The 16339-nt window shown below is 35.7% G+C and overlaps 1 protein-coding gene across 9 annotated transcripts in view; it reads left to right on the top strand.

The window, feature by feature from the left end:
- The window catches only part of ASPP (Ankyrin-repeat, SH3-domain, and Proline-rich-region containing Protein), a 388674-nt gene that overhangs the window by 274560 nt on the left and 97775 nt on the right, over positions 1 to 16339 (top strand). For 2 of the 9 annotated variants that reach the window (XM_074090060.1, XM_074090064.1), the window contains exon 1: positions 3004 to 3090. The exons of 4 other annotated variants lie outside the window; for them this stretch is intronic. The gene's annotated coding sequence lies outside the window, so the exon portion shown is untranslated. Of the gene's footprint in view, positions 1 to 3002; positions 3091 to 3169; positions 3188 to 16339 lie in introns of those variants that run through there. 3 more of the 9 variants (XM_074090066.1, XM_074090063.1, XM_074090061.1) reach the window with 3 other exon arrangements.

The following is a 16339-nucleotide window of genomic DNA, read 5'->3' on the forward strand; positions in this document are numbered from 1 at the left end:
TTCTTCGTGGCGCGTAACGCCTCGGCTCACCAATATTTTTTTCTTTCATCAGAACTTTAATTAATTTTCCCGGCTGACTTTTAAACCGACTTTTGTGCGACTAAACAACAAAGTCGACGGCGTTGAATATAAATCAAATTCTCATAATTAAAGCCACATGGCCGTTACGTAATCTGCCCACGCAAAGCATAAATAAAAACATCGGTCCGCTAAGGTCGTGAAATTTACGACAGGTGCAAATAAAGAGATGCCGGGGATACCTCAATGAATAAAGGTTGCATTCTTTTTGCTCCAAGCGTCTTAGAAGCGGCCGACAAACTTCATAATAACATACTTTATGCATCGATAAAGCTCTTATCTCGGAGCACCCTTTTCTCAATAGCACATTCCTGAACTAACGAAAGATACAAAGTCAACTTGGAACGATCTGAAATTAAACTTTGTTAGTGTTTGCGTAAGGTGGCGAATGCAGGCGGCCGGATTGAAAGAAATATCTGATTTACGATCAGGTATAGGTTCTTGCCGGTCGCTACTCTTCCATTCAGGGTTTGCACAAAGTGGGGCACCTTTAAATCACTGGAGCCGAGTGAGGTCTCTGTGGATTCATTCCCGTCAGCTGACGAATCACAATTCTGTTTCTTGGCAGAGGTCAGTGTCAAATGACAGATTTATTTAGCAGTTCCCGCGTTTAGTGAACGTAGATTTGAAAGAAGTAGTTTAGTTTGACTTAGGAATGCTTAGTCAATATATTAAGTATCTATATAGGTAATTCAGTAGTACCTAGTTAGTTCCTATTTATTAGGTAGTATGGTATCTACATATGTATTTGTACACTTAAACTAGTTTACGAATGTCGTTCGGAAATCACGAATGATCGCTTTTCTTTTTCCGTCTCATTTAACACTTCAGGAAAAAAAAGATATCCGACGAGTCCCGTCCCGAGCGACATTAACATTCTACTTCTATTATACCTACCTATGTGAAATATTGTCTTCAGTCTATTGTATATTCAAAAGAAAAACATACAAGTATCTAAAACATTTTATGAGGATTGACATTGACACCTCCCACCTGTTTAAATTATTTTTAAGTTTTCAAACGTTTTTAAATTAAAAATAATACTGAACTTGCTCATATCGTCAACTCATCAAAGTAACGCAATATTAGAACTGTCATTTCCACATTCATAGCTGCTTAGTCTCATTATTCAACTAGACATGTACATTCATACAATAGTCACAATTGTTCTCATTTAATATAGACGTGTAGGGCCACTTTCACTGTACCCATGGGCTGCACCCACGCATAGCAAACAATGGAAATGTTTGTCCGCGTCGTGTAGATATATTTCGTTATATTACTTCACTCTGTAGGCTGCTCTAAAAACTCACAAGTTCTAAATGAGGTTACAACTCCCGTGAAACATCGACATCTTTGGCTCCTCTCAGATTGAGAGTATGTACATTTTTCCTCACGATGTCTTCCTCCTCATTATTTCAAAAGCTTATGGAAATTACCAAACGTAATTGCACACTAAAATAACTCGAGGTACGCGGACAAGTTAGAACCAACGACCCTTTACTTAACCATCATCTACCATGACTTCATAAAAATCCTATTTGTGTAGAATTGGGATTATGATTATTGACCAAAAATATCTCATTCCTTTTTTCGAACGATCTCAATAGTTACAAAAAATTATCACAATTGACAACAAACTGCCTTGTTTCAATAAACGGTAGCTACGTTCGCAACAGGAAATAAAATACAAACAAACAAATACCGTCGAACTTCCGACGTTCTTTAGTATTCAAACAGAAATCAAAACTTCCTTTCGTTTGCCAAACTATCTTGCCGATTCAACGGCGTATGAATTCAGAATTTATATAGCGCACTACATCACAACTCCCGTTTGAACTGTACCGATCGAAAACTGCTCTTTACTCATACTTTGCTTGTTGCTCAGGTAACTCAAAAGCTCTTTGTTAAGATCTCAATTACTACTCGATACTTTGAAGTTCTTTTGGATGCGAGACTACGGTAGAGTACCTCGTATTCGTTTGAACGGTTTTGGATCGTATATAAATTCAGTTCTAGAGCCCGATCGCGTCTTGTTTGCATAATGCATCTGCAATATCGGAGGAGGCCGATTACATTTTGATTTAGAACAGGTTCAAGTTTATCTTTGGCTTTTGGAAATGTGTATAGTAAAGTTTTATTCTTTATAACAAACTAAATTATGCCCGAGGTTTTGCCTCCGTGGAAAAGTATTAAAAATTGTGGCTCACCGTCCCGTGAGATCTTCGAGAAATATATAACATTAGTCAGTCACCTTACTCTATTACTGGTATAAAGGTAGCGCTAGCAATGCGATTAATCGATTGTTTCATGACGACAAAAGCAAAACTTAAGGTTATTAAGAATGTATGTTTAAACGACCATTTCTTGACCCACATAGCTTGGTCCTCTTGATCTCTAGGATTGAAATGCTTTTTTTTTGTGAAAATCTTGCGCGCTTTTAGATCGGTATATTTAACAAAATTTTCATCAGCGTTTTACGAAAACAAAACTTCGAGCAAAGCTCGGTCGCCAGGTACATAGACTTTAATAACCCTCTTCTCACTAAAACCTCGTCATAAAAACAATAATCTCAAAGTTTCCAATTTAACTTTGAGTGTAATCGCGGGGGTCGTAGATAAACGGATTCAGGGATAGGCCGGCTCTACAGGTAGCGCATTCCAGCGCTCATTCGAGCCTCATTAGAAAGCGAAGAAACAAGGGGCTGCATGGAACAAGTAATTATGGAGACGTGCAACAATTCTCGCGCTCGTTCCTTCTCGGTACTTTTTTTCACTTTTAATATGTGCATTTTTAGTGGAGGGTGGGGAGTTGCACCCTATAGTGTGAGCTTGAGGTTTCGTTCCGTTGTCGCCGGCGTCACAGCGTCAGTCAGTCAGTAGCTTGGAGCCCTTTGTGGGGGCCGGTCGCACCCGTGATGCCGCCGCGCGCCCCGGCGCGGTTTCGCTGTGACAACGAAATACGTTTTGAAAGTGGTTAAAACATTAATACAGCCTCACAGAATGCGTATGCGTGAGTTTCAACACTAATAAGACTGGAAACGTTCGATCATTCGTGCAAGTTTTAGAAATAACTTGGTCATTTTTAAGTTTTACATTTGCGTATTTTCGTAAGTAATTGAAACGAGTCCTGTTGTTTTAACAGTTTGAAAATTCCCGCTCATTAGTGAATGGTTTGCGAAACTTATTATAATTAATTGAATACAACTAATCCCTAACATCAAAGAGATACGATCGCTTTGAAACTTCCAACTAAACTTTGAGCGCAAATAATTTGAAAGAATGTTCTCTTCCGAATTCTTTCTGAGTCTTTAGCGGATCCATTGTACATAATTAAATACTAACGACGATTATTGTACGTATTTGTCAATACTTATTTCATTATGTGTGTTTTAGATTAGATTCATATGATGTAAAATAAATCCATACATAAAACATCTTTCTACGATGCGTGAAGAAAGCGAAAAAAGCATTAAGGGATGGTTGAAGTCATTAGTCTCTGCCTAACCGTATGGGACAAAAGTATTTATCTTAAAATGTCCCTTTTTGCTTTCATTTTGTCACCATATGTAAACGCTCGAATTTTTTAAAGGCCGAATATGGAACCTCGTATGTGTGGGTGTAAGTGGTATCTTCGCTTCCCTAATTTGCGGTCCATCTTTCAATTAAAGTTCGTACTCGTCGGCAACTCCTCGAGGAGCACTTAAGGGTTTCAACTGCCGGTCTTTGCGAGCATTGATTAATAAACAACTTCGATACAGCAATTCAGACTTTGGTAGAATGTGGGTATAGTTTTTGTGAAAACGATTGAGTGTTGAGGTTTTTTTTAATACTATTGCCATAAATTAAACCATGCGGTTTTATGGTTCTATTTATTCGTAAATCAAAAATTTTCCATTTAGAGAAATAGAAATCTGAATCTAGAATATACCTTGCAATCTACATTATTCTACATTTTGAATATCCTTTGTTAATAAAAATACTGATCTATTCATCGAACATTTTCATCTATTTTTTATCTTAAATAAAGTAAAGTATTTAATTCTCTGCGGCCAGAAAATAACATTAATAATTTTTTTGCGGACTAATTAAGTACAATGTGAATTGAATCTTCAGAATGTATTGGAAAAGAAATTTCCCTAGTTAAAGCAAGTGTTCTCGACGTTCGATTTCCAGTTGAAATTTTGTTTGAGAGTCTCATCATGATCAATGTTAATTTTGTAAAATTTGGTGAATTCCGTTTGAATGATCATTTACACATTTGATTTTAATTTACAGTCAAATGAACTTACAGGAGCGCTTGATGTATGAGAGCGCATAAATTGTTAATAAAATCTGAATTACTTCTGCACTAATGCTACTTATACAAAGGTATAGGTATACTAATACATACAGGCGACCAGATGGCTTAGTGGTTAGAGAACCTGACTACGAAGCTTGAGGTCCCGGGTTCGATTCCCGTGTCGGGGCAGATATTTGTATGAAAAATATGAATGTTTTTCTCGGGTCTTGGGTGTTCAAAATATGTATTTAAGTATGTATCTATCTATATAATTATATTTATCCGTTGCTTAGTACCCATAACACAAGCTTTGCTAAGCTTACTTTGGGACTACGTCATTTGGTGTGAATTGTGCCGTGATATTTGATTTGATTTGATATTTGATACTAAGCGCCAGATATATAGGTAGGTACGTTATGATTCGGAATAAATAAGTACATATTATGATGGCAAACGGCATTACATATATTTAATAGTGAAAACATAGATCCTTTTAATAATGTGCAAAATTTAAAAATAAGTCAATACATTATGATTGTCAATTATTTTATTGACCGTAGAACAAACACCAGAAGTACCTTCGAATTGGAAGTAATCTACAATTGACTCGTGATTTGAGATGTGAATTGGTGTAGCTGTAGCGCGTCTCTATATTGTTCCTTAAACTAAACAGTAGTTTTCGATACGATGTCTGAAAGGTTTGTGTTTATAGTAGCCAGACTTCAGTTATCTCTTGATAAAACAGGATACTGCGACTCTTTTCAGGATTCCAGTCGGATGACAGGTTTATTTAGGATTCACTTTATTTTGTTGTATTTGTGTCTTTGTGAATGGGAATAATGTGTTCATTCTTTCTTTTCTTTCTTTAATGACTGTGTCATTGGGATAGTCATTAATATAAATTATTCAGTCATATGTTTTCACGCTTATCAAAGCATGTAAGGCGGTGTACTAAGTAGGGCTGCCAGTTCTAAAACAAATGCTGGAAATGCTAAGTTCATTATCAATGACCATCCTATAACCTCGTGGCACCGTGTCGAGTAGTTTATAAAAATAAACAGTGGTTAGGAATTTTCAGTTTTAGATCTGGTAACCCTAGTTGCGTGTCAACAAATCCGTTTGCCTTGACCACAACCGATTACCGGGCGCGGTTCCATGGGCTCAATACATCGAAATACCTCTACTATCGGCTGGAATCTCCCAATGTATACTAATACATTATACTTTCTATACTTTAATTTTTTATCAATTTTATAAATATTGTACCAATTTACCACACATTTCATAATCACAAGTTAATTTTGGGTTTTGGGAACCTATAGAACAAAGTATAGGTTATCATCCACATAAACGCCGGTACAGTATCTTCCGTGCTTTCTTTTTAGTGCGAGTTCTTTCACGTTCTGATACGATACTACTGCTTCTATTCTCTTCTTTATTTGGTCAAAACTTGTCTCGGCCTTCTCTTCCTAGCTTTCCTCCGATATTTTCTTGTAGTGTTGTTCAATTGCGTCTAAAATAAAAAAAAAAACTTTGGTTACGACTTCAATTTAAATTCTTTTAAGCAATCAATTCCGCTTTTAACTAATTTATCATAATTTATTCTGTATTTTTATACCATATAAAAGGGTTAGGTTGAAATAAATTCTGAATCAATTTCGTTATTTTACGATTTCCATGAACGTGAAATTTACTACCAATAAATTGTGATGGTATTTTTATAGAACGTCGGTGGTTTCGGATTATTATTCGTAATTTTATGAACAAACAAATAATACTTGTATTGTTTTTTCTATATTTATGACGATAGCTTCCTTGTCTTGCAAAGAAAAAAAAAATCTGAAATGTTCTCGTTTCATAATTTTTTTAAATCGTTATTCTGAGCTGCTATAAGCGAAGTATTACAATAAAATATCGCGATCACAGTACTAATAAGAAGACTAGAAGGTCACGTAAGTCAATATAAGCAAAAAAAATAGTTCTGGAATCAAATATTGACTGGTAGAGATCCCTTATATGTAGTTATAAGTTCTCCTTTATTCATATCACAACGTTTGTAAAGTTTTGTAACGTTTCTTTTTGTACAATGAAGGGTTTACAGACATATAAACGATCATCTCTATGCTTCTTGTTTTAGTTATATGGTCGAGACACTCTCGATGGCCTAGTAATTATTATGAGTAATACTCGTACTAGTCTTATATCTCGCTCGTGTTCTACAGCTAAAGCTGGTGATTGCAATTTATGATCGTGATCTGGTAAAGGTCTCTCCCAGCTGGGAATTAGTGCTCGTAACGGTACACGCAATTGCTTTGTACCTTAACGATGAAATACCAAAACAAGCTGTGAATGTGTCATAAGTAAATAATGAGGTTTGCTGTTTTAATCGTAAATAACTGGCTTAAACTTTTATATCTAATTATACAAGGAGTCTTAAAATTAACCTTGTTTGAGGGGTCATTCAATTTTTACGTACGCAGATTTATACCCGCCTCTCCCTATAATTGTCAGCAAAAGTAAACAAAGTTCCGACCCTCCCATACTTACGTAAACTTTATTTACGAGAAGCAGTTATCAGTTACAGTTTTTAATTATTCACGTCACGGCGTGTAAATAAACACAAAATATTTTTGTTGTGGGATATAGACCTTTATCATGATCATGCGTAAGTACAACTGCATCAAAATATCGGGAACTCATTAATAGAGAGCGGATTTGAAGTAGCGATTACAAGTTTAATATGGATATGACTACTGCGATTGGTTAAAATACAATACAAATATTCTTTATTGATCACCAATAGCATAAAGATAGATAAATAAATTTATTTATTAGATATCATGTTGTTTATTGGTCTTACAGTTATAGGTAGAGTCATACACGATGACGCGTACCGTGGTTCTTATTACAATGTCATTAATGTGTAATTTTGTCAAAATCACGCGTCTTCTGAGATAATAGATAAATTATAGATAATTAAATTCAATAAATGTTATTCTTGCAACAAACTATACAGTTTTGTACAGCTCATACACAATAGATCATATTTATTATGCACTTTTTTGATAAAAATAAATACTTACTTGCACTTGTCTTATTCATATTAAACTTGTAATAGCTACTTCAAACCCGCTCTACTCATTAAAATCATCCCGTAACAAAAATATCAAGCAGTTCCCAATACCAAAAAGTACGAAATTTATAGACTGTAAAGTGTTTTTATGCACATTTAATTTCTCTGTTGCTGACATAATCACTATCCACGCCCACTGTCCCCCATGTTATCAAAAATAAGCTAAGCAAAAGACCCCACCCCCTTTGGTACTTACGTAATATTTGAATGACCCCCCTTGATTTTTTCTGGAATGTTTTTCATATATTTTTTTCATTCAGGATGAAGTTGACCTCTTTGACGCCGCTCTTACATTTGAAACATCGACTAATGCATAGAATAAGGACGTTAGTGAAACACAGTTAAAAAACCAAAAAACATTTACAGGTGTCTTCGGTTTAACTAAATGAACGATCTGCTTAAATGTTTACGATTAATTTAAAACACATGTTACATATTCAATTTCATAATGTAGCGTAAAACAAGGATTTAAGGATTAAGGACAAGGAATTTACTTGGACCAAATTATGCAACGGTATCTTCAAAATTGATTGCAGATGGCCTTTGGCTTAAATCGATTCCACTGTTCTATTGTGTCGCCATGCCAAATGAAATCCTTTAGATTCGCTATTTACAATCGATACGAGTGACAAACATTAAGGCGATATACAAATAGGCAAAGATGGTGATAGATATGTTTACGAATGCGAATGGCTTTTCAGAGCCCGCAAGCGAACAGCTCACCGAGCATTTCGACTAGAGATGTCGGACCTTCAGTCCGGCAAATTAACATTGAGGGTATAAGCGCTGCAAAGAGTGTGTGTTTGTACCTATATATTATAAGCCTATTTTAAATGTATGCCATAATTAAATATTGAGAGTTCGTCAGTGAAGCCAATTTTGGATTGACAAACGTGGCTTTCCTGTTTTGAAAAAGTCGTACTATTTCATTATTCACTAGTCTTTTCTTAAAGAGAGTCCAATGTTCACGGAAAGCAAACTGAAATGATAATAATATGAGTCGAGTCGGATATTAACCTGTCTACTTCTAAAAGCGACCCCTACGAACGCCATCCCATCCCCACGCAACGTCAGAGCATCGGTGCATGTACAAAATATTCATTTAACAAAGAGAATGCTTATAATTGAAATACCGAATTATGGACTCCAATAATTATTTGCATCAGATATAAAAATACGTCTGTGACTTTCCTTTCCGGTGACAGTCGAATAAACAAATTCATGTTTTATTTTCGAGTTTAGTGCATTTATAATGAGCTACAATAGTATCTAAAAATTGAATACCTAAATTACGTTCTGCAATTGCACGCACATTACACCATTATCAGTCTGCAAACTGAGCGTTCAAATACGGTCAAAAATATTGACACTTATTGAATATTTTTGGTGGCTTAATTGTAAAATCACAAAGCAGCAGGCGAGTTGTAAATAATCCGGTGGCGTGTTGATTCAGTGGCTCATTCTGGTCGCCAATTTGTGGATCAACAAAGGATTCCACGCTCAGTCTCGGTGCTGGCTCGATCGGATGTTGGCTGTTTTTGATGAGGTTTGACGATATTTGAAAACAATTGCCTGTTTTTTTATTCTGAAAGCGCATGATATAGGATTGATACGCGTCCAATTTCAATAATTCATACAATTACATATACATACTTAATCACTTAGGTATACCGTGTTTGTAATAAATTAATCGTTTATGTTTCGTTAATTATGCAAAATGAATTGATGATACTTAATCTCTGAACATAGATGTACTGAAAATGGCTATTTAAATCGCCGGAGCAAAAGCGAGTCCAAGCCCATCGGTGACAAGGGTTATCTGTTCTAGTTAAGTATTAAAATCAAGTGCTTCACCTTCTACATTATTTCAAATTACAGTATAGATAGTTCATAAACAAATCTTATCCCCTATAGATTTGAGTTCAATTTTAAAGTTACACATATTCACAGTAGGAGGTATCTGAGTACTATTGAGCATGTTCGTAGTTAGAGGTGTCACTTGTCATAGTTCGCACACGACACTGTGTCCCTGTTGTGAGATTAACTTAGCCCTTAAGGCAAGCCCTGTCTAAGGAATACGTAGGTAGAACGCAAAGCAGCTCTACCTCTGAATTCGAAATAGTTGAGCAGTTAAAGTAATTGCTTTTAAGTTGTGAATCTACACAATAGTATAATGAAGTTCGGGAAACTATGCTCCAGCCAAATTATGGTCTTTAACTTGGAATTGCCAGGTCGTTTTGTTCCTACCAATGACCTGATGGGGTAAGATTAAGACTGATTTTAATTCAATGGAGTTAAATTAGATAATTTAGCAAAGAAATTAATGTTACTCTCGTTTCGTTCGTTTTAATTAAGCAAATAATTGATAGTGACCGGTGTTTTTGAGCCCTTCATGTCCGGTTTAACACTCGAAGTTTAAAAACATTTTTTTATCATTATCTCATTAAAGCTATATGATATTAGTTATCTGTGTATTATTAAATCGCGCCCACCGTACCATTAATGAGATAAGCGACAATTTAAATTAATTTATGCCTCTTCTTAACACATTAATACTCTTTAATGGCTTTAAATTTGTAATAATTACAAACCATGATGATTTTTCCCGAATTTGTTTAAGCAAAATATCCAGGCTCGTAGTTGAAAGTAGGTCTAACTCCTTTATGCGTTCTCTTTGACCCTCTTTGGCGCAGGGAAGTATTTTCCCGTCGGGAAATGGAACCTACCTATCTATTGGATTTACATAAAGGACTGGATCGGTTCGCAGCGGTGTGTATTTGCGTTGACAAGTACCGAATGAATAGTTGCGCGATACACGAATCAACACTCTCGCATGGAAATTCAATTTGATATTGATATCTTGCATGGGTGAAAAAGGAGACGCGAAAGCAGACGAACTTGTTTTTTTCAGTAGGTATTCAGAGATAACAAACTGTAATGTCAAATAGGAAAGGGATATTCCACTTTTTAAAAAGAGTAATAAAATTACTTCTTGGTAGCCTAGTTTTTTCTGTGTGGGGCCGATATACGAGTACATATTTTCTTTTATTTATTTTCGATACTTAGGTTGCAAGATCTTTTACAACAGGCCACATGTTGTAGTTGTAACACTTTCTCTATTAATGTGATAATACCGTAACGTTTTTAGTTTTGGATTATGTTTGTTTAGAGGCTAATTAAATATTTTCTTTATTGTTTCTGTTCCTTCAACATAGTTGCCATTTGCCGCTAACCATTGTTTCTTGTAAATCGTATTTTTTACCCCACGAGACAGGCCATGCTTAGTGTGGGGGTCAGCACAAATGTATTCTGCGTCTTTAATATTTTTGGAAATAAACTATTTGTATTTGTAATGAGAATGAGATTCCACTCTTTTCTTTTCGTGTACGAATACTTATTTTAGAACAAGAATTATACAAAATATCTTTGACACGTGTATCTATCTCTTTTTGCAATTCTGTTTAAAGTCGTGTAATTTAGAAACTGACAGCGAAATCTCTCAAAGGTTTCAATTTCACTTCCATGGTTTATTTTATGACTTTTAATAAATGGAAGTAGCAAAGACTACATTATTTTTATGCGACCGCGTCCAACAGGTAGCGAAGTAGGTAAGGCGACCCGCGGCGGGTATTCGGCCCGGCCACGACTGAGTGCGACCTGCGACACGCGAACGTTCTTTACTTATTCGCTAAAATAATTTAAAGTTCGTGGCGACGCGCGCTGTCAAGCTTAACGTTGTAGTCGCACTGACCAGTATCAAAGTTTAAGTACCCAAACATTAATTTTCCATTGTAAAAGTAAATAAAACAGTGTAGAGTTTAGTGTCTGATACAGTCAAATCCCGGTTTTTCATAACTCTTAAATTACAGATTTTATGAATACAGCTATACTTACTTACAATTATAAGAGTTTTTTTTAAGTTTTCTCCCGACGCACTTAAATGATCACGGTATACCATTGTGCCGCGGCATAGGTACACACTCGGTATACTGCTCTATGCAAACGTTTGTGGCACGCGGGGCTATAAAATAAGGGAACGTAGTAGCGATATTGGCCACTCCTGTGCACTTATAGGCTTTAGGTGGACGTGCATCAGGAGCACACATATTGCTACCGTTCCCATCCCTCGCTACGAACATTCTCAAGGGGTATAATTAAGTAATACATTGCTTGTGTTGCCAATTAACGAGAGAAAGAAAGAGTCTCGACCGTGCAAGGAATAGCGAATACGTTCGCCGCTTCGTCGCTCACGAACAGTCGTAACCGGGCCCATATAGCCACCGCAAACGACTCTTCTTATCAGCCGTGAACATCGTCTCCGATATGCACGTTAAGACAATTTAGTACTACTTTTTTGTCATCAACTGTGTTATTTTGGTTTTTTGTAGCCTTAAAGCACTGTTAATAATGCGTTTACAAGTGTTAAGAGCGGTAAAATTAAGTAGGTAATTTATCTACATATCTAAGTTACCCATTTTGAATGTCGTGCGCCGAATAAAGCGCGACCAGTAATCATAAATATGTTTTAGGTACACAGTGGCTTAAATATAAATAAATGAAAAATTTACATAAAATATGAAACATTGCAGTGGCCATTATTCCCAAACGAAACTTATTTTTACAAGCTTTTTATTTGGTTTCACCTGTCCCGTTGTCTGTTTGTAATCAAATCTTGCAAGTTAAATTCGACCAACTTCCGGTAATAAGATTGACTTGGGAATTTGTTATACTTATGTAAATTGCGTGACAATACAATAATCTGGTAGTGACATCTTAGTAGTCCGGCCAGGATCGTCTCCGCAGGACGGAACTCTTCAACGCTTAATGGCATCGACTTGAAATTTGTTATGCAAATGTAGTTTGGGTGACAATGCAAGTACAGTTAACAAAAAGTACAGTCAGCAAAAAAAAACTTTTATTAAAAATGTTTTTTTTTACCAAAAACTTTTACTAAGTAGACATTAATAAGTGTGAACTTTCGCAATTTTTAATAAATAATTATTACTTATTCTTATTAATGGAGAATCCTGAAGTAAAACCATGTTGGCTTTGCAAAAAGCGAAGGTTTGACTGCGCTTTAATATGCTAACGGATTGGTTTGCCTTATATCAAGTATCAGTCCGGTATCCATAAAATATTTTCGACATTATTCTTTACATATCAGAAGGTGAAGTGCATAGCTAATGGTCAGCGAAAAATTAAAAAGTTAAAAAGATTGCAGGCGCACTAGCTCGACAATAATGAATTAGCGCGCCTGCAATCAGTCACATTTTTTTTTAAGTTAAAAAGGCCATGGAAATGTTGGCACAAGTCGTATACAGCCAAGTCTAATGGCCGGTATCAGATATTTTGATGGAACTCCGGACTTTTTCTATTGGGTCTGAAATAGCTTGTGGTGTTTTCGGTGAAAAAATACACCTGCAGTTTATTTTTAATGGAAAAAGGCGGGAAAGCATAAGAAAAATATTGGAATAAAATTAAATTTTATAATATATTTTGAGAAAAAGTTTATTCTATTTCAGAATTATTCACCATTTTTGAGAAAAGCTTTATATTAGTCTTGGGTGGAATAGCAATTGCTAGCTTCATATTAGTTAAACGGACTCGGACTCGTCCGTTTAATACTCATACTCAGCCAGCAATTGCCTACTTCCAGGCCACGACAATAATCTACTATTATTATTTTTAAGGCAGTGTTTCTGTATGTGTTTGTATCTATTTTATCAGCTAATAGAACATTCTGATTCTTACTTCTCGATCTTTACAATAGACAAGGATCCGTGTCTTAAAGTCCCCTCAGCGTAGCTCAGATATTCCAATATCTGGTTAACACGGACTCGGACAGTTATTAATGTAAATGATAATGTAAATTGACCGAACATTAATGAAGATCCATCGATTTCGCAGCGAATTCATCACGTGGTACATTTACATTGGATATTGATTGCAGCAGGCTTCTGGGAGTTCAACGGCCTTTATTTAACCCCCGACGGAAAAAGTGTTATAAATTACTCTCTCTAATGAATGGACTGATTTCAATGCGGTTTTTACGTGAAAGCGAGTTTCCTTGCGGTGATTCTTAAGCTATGTTTAATAAAAATCGGTTCAACCGTTTTTGAGATACTCACTGAACTTTGAAATGACAATGTTTGAAAAAAGGGTCTATATCGACTGGTCGAAAATTGTTAGTCACAACTCTTTTTTTCTCTGAAGCCATTTATTTTTCAGAATTGTTATAACATAAACCTAACCTAACTTATATGATATACATGTAGAGTGCGGGCCGGGGCGGGGCGGGCCTGCGACGCCGGCGCACCCTAGATTATTGTAAGCGCGAACCAAACCGCGTGATCTCGCCAACTATTGCATAAATCTGCTATAGGTTTTTAATAGTGGCTAAAAAGGTAAAAGCATGTATATAAAAATAATAGTAATAAATAAATAAAAAAAAAAAAGTTCTACAGAATGACCATTTAAAAATGTATTGTATTGTATTGTAAAATTTTATTGTACATAAAAACACATGAAAATACAAAACACAGGATAATAAGCTGTACAAAGGCGAACTTATCCCTTAAAAGGGTCTCTACCAGTTAACCTTTGAACGATTGACATGGTATCAGACACAAGAGTAGACACTACGAGTACAATGAAAAGATAAAAGAACCAAAAATTTTAATTAACTCAAACAATGCATTATAAATACACATATGCATATGTATATAGGTACACACTAATACATAATAATAAAATCTATAAACTAATACATATCAAGACAAAAAAACTACTTGTAAAATACATATATACACCACATATATACCAAACAGAACACACAACACGCCTCTTTTAAGATTTTACGATGAACTGTCAAGCCAGTGCGCCCTTAAACGATTCCGCAGGGTGGCAACCGACTTATGGAATTTATGAAAAATGTATGGTTTCAGCGGGAAAAAGATTACGACTAACAATAATTATGACAAATATTATGTCAAACATTTATGTCGTATAAAATTATGGCAGTCGAAAGGATCCCGTGAAAAAAATAATATTTATTAAGGTTTTGGTATTCGTTGGTAAAATATACGTACCCAATAATAAAGCTTAGCATCTAATTTCAAGTTCCTTAGGTCAAAATCGGTCAACCTGTAGGGATGGAAACTGTTACCACCGTTTACATGAAAAAAAGTTTTGCAAACATTTGGCACAGCCGTTACACTTTAGCACCTTGTCGCTGTCACTTCATGTTTTGAACTTTTGTATACCTAAAATTGTCAGATGGCAGTCACAAGGTACTTCACAATACTTAATCAACAAGGTATCAACATTTAATTCTAGGTGTTTGCTAAGCGACGCCAAAATAAGTAGGTAACAATATTTTAACTAGTGAGGCGTTGTTCACAATACACTGTTCTCTTATGTTTATTTTTGTCTGTTGCCAGAGTTGCGAGTACCTTCCTAGGCCGTGCTTGTAGAGTTAGTGGGAGGCTCAGCACGAGTTTATTCAGCTTCGACGGTTATTTCAGGGTTATGTTACCAACATTAATAACCCAATCGCGACAAAATTTCATTTTGAAAGATTGATTGGTTCAGTCTCTTTCTGCCTGTATGAATATTTCTATGGTGAAGAAGAGCTGTATTCCTTACTGGGGCTAACTTTAGGAGACGTAATGTGCAGAGAAGAGATCTTTTAAATTCCCACGAGATCATCATCATCGTCATCATCAGCTGGAAAACGTCCACTGCTGAACAAAGAACTCCCTCCCCCTTAGAACGCCATAATGACAGACAATTCGCCACTTGCATTTCTTCTTGCTTCAGTAGGAAGCTTGCCAACGTGTCGCTTTATTTTTTTATTGGCGCTAAATTTGGCAGATGTAATGTGCAGAGGTGCACTAAAAAGAGATTTTTTAAATTCCCACGATTTGTTTGTTATTCCTTGGGAGCGATGCCGCTGGCTTAAGCTAGTGTACGTTTACTGTATTTAATATATGTTAAAGTGAAACACGTTCTTTGCCTTAGTTGACTCGGCAGATGGTTTAGGTTCATTTATTTATTAAAAAATTCTATACTTTATCTGAAAAGTTCTAAGTAAAGATTGCCATAAAGTCAATTTCCCGGAAAGTGACACCCCTTGTAACTTAATAACAACGATGAAGCGGCGCATCGAACTTTGTAAAACTAATTTCGAGCCGCGAAGATCACATAAGGAAACTTTGCTCTTGTTGGCTACAATCCCTTTGTACACCAACCACGTCGCCGTACTTTTTAATTTATTGCATTAATATTTAAGGCTGCGGTTCGTGACACTAGATTAAGTTCAGGTGTTTGTCTATTATATCTTCTTATGAAGTGTTACGTTATTGCGACAAGGGGTTTCGTCTCGATGTTCTGGAATGCACGGAAATAATTAGGTACAACAGTATGGGGTCTATTATTAATGAACAGGTAAATTTAGTATCTTCTCCCTTACTACGGCTTGGGTCTAATTTCAGCAATAACAATTAATAGGATTAATAAAACACGCCTTGACAGTAAATAAATAAAAAATCAAGGTGGTATTATATGACGATTAAAGTTTATTAATATTTTGTGGGTAGTTTTGTTTGAGAAAAAATATAGGTGGATACTTAGGGAGTTACAATGACAAATTAACACGTTTGTTTTGGTTTGTTACTCTAACATCCGATAGCATGGTGTACGGTTGTGTTGCTCTGAAGATGAGTTCTGGTTAAGTTCGAAACGCATCAGTGCAGTATGGTAGTGGTGATAGATAGGTTTATGTGTTTTGTGTGTGTTCTTACAGTGTGGAGGTAGAGGAACTGCATGAACACGCATATCTTACATAAG

Source organism: Choristoneura fumiferana, chromosome 7, assembly GCF_025370935.1.
Source record: "Choristoneura fumiferana chromosome 7, NRCan_CFum_1, whole genome shotgun sequence".
In the NCBI taxonomy this organism is placed as follows: Eukaryota; Metazoa; Arthropoda; class Insecta; order Lepidoptera; family Tortricidae; genus Choristoneura; species Choristoneura fumiferana.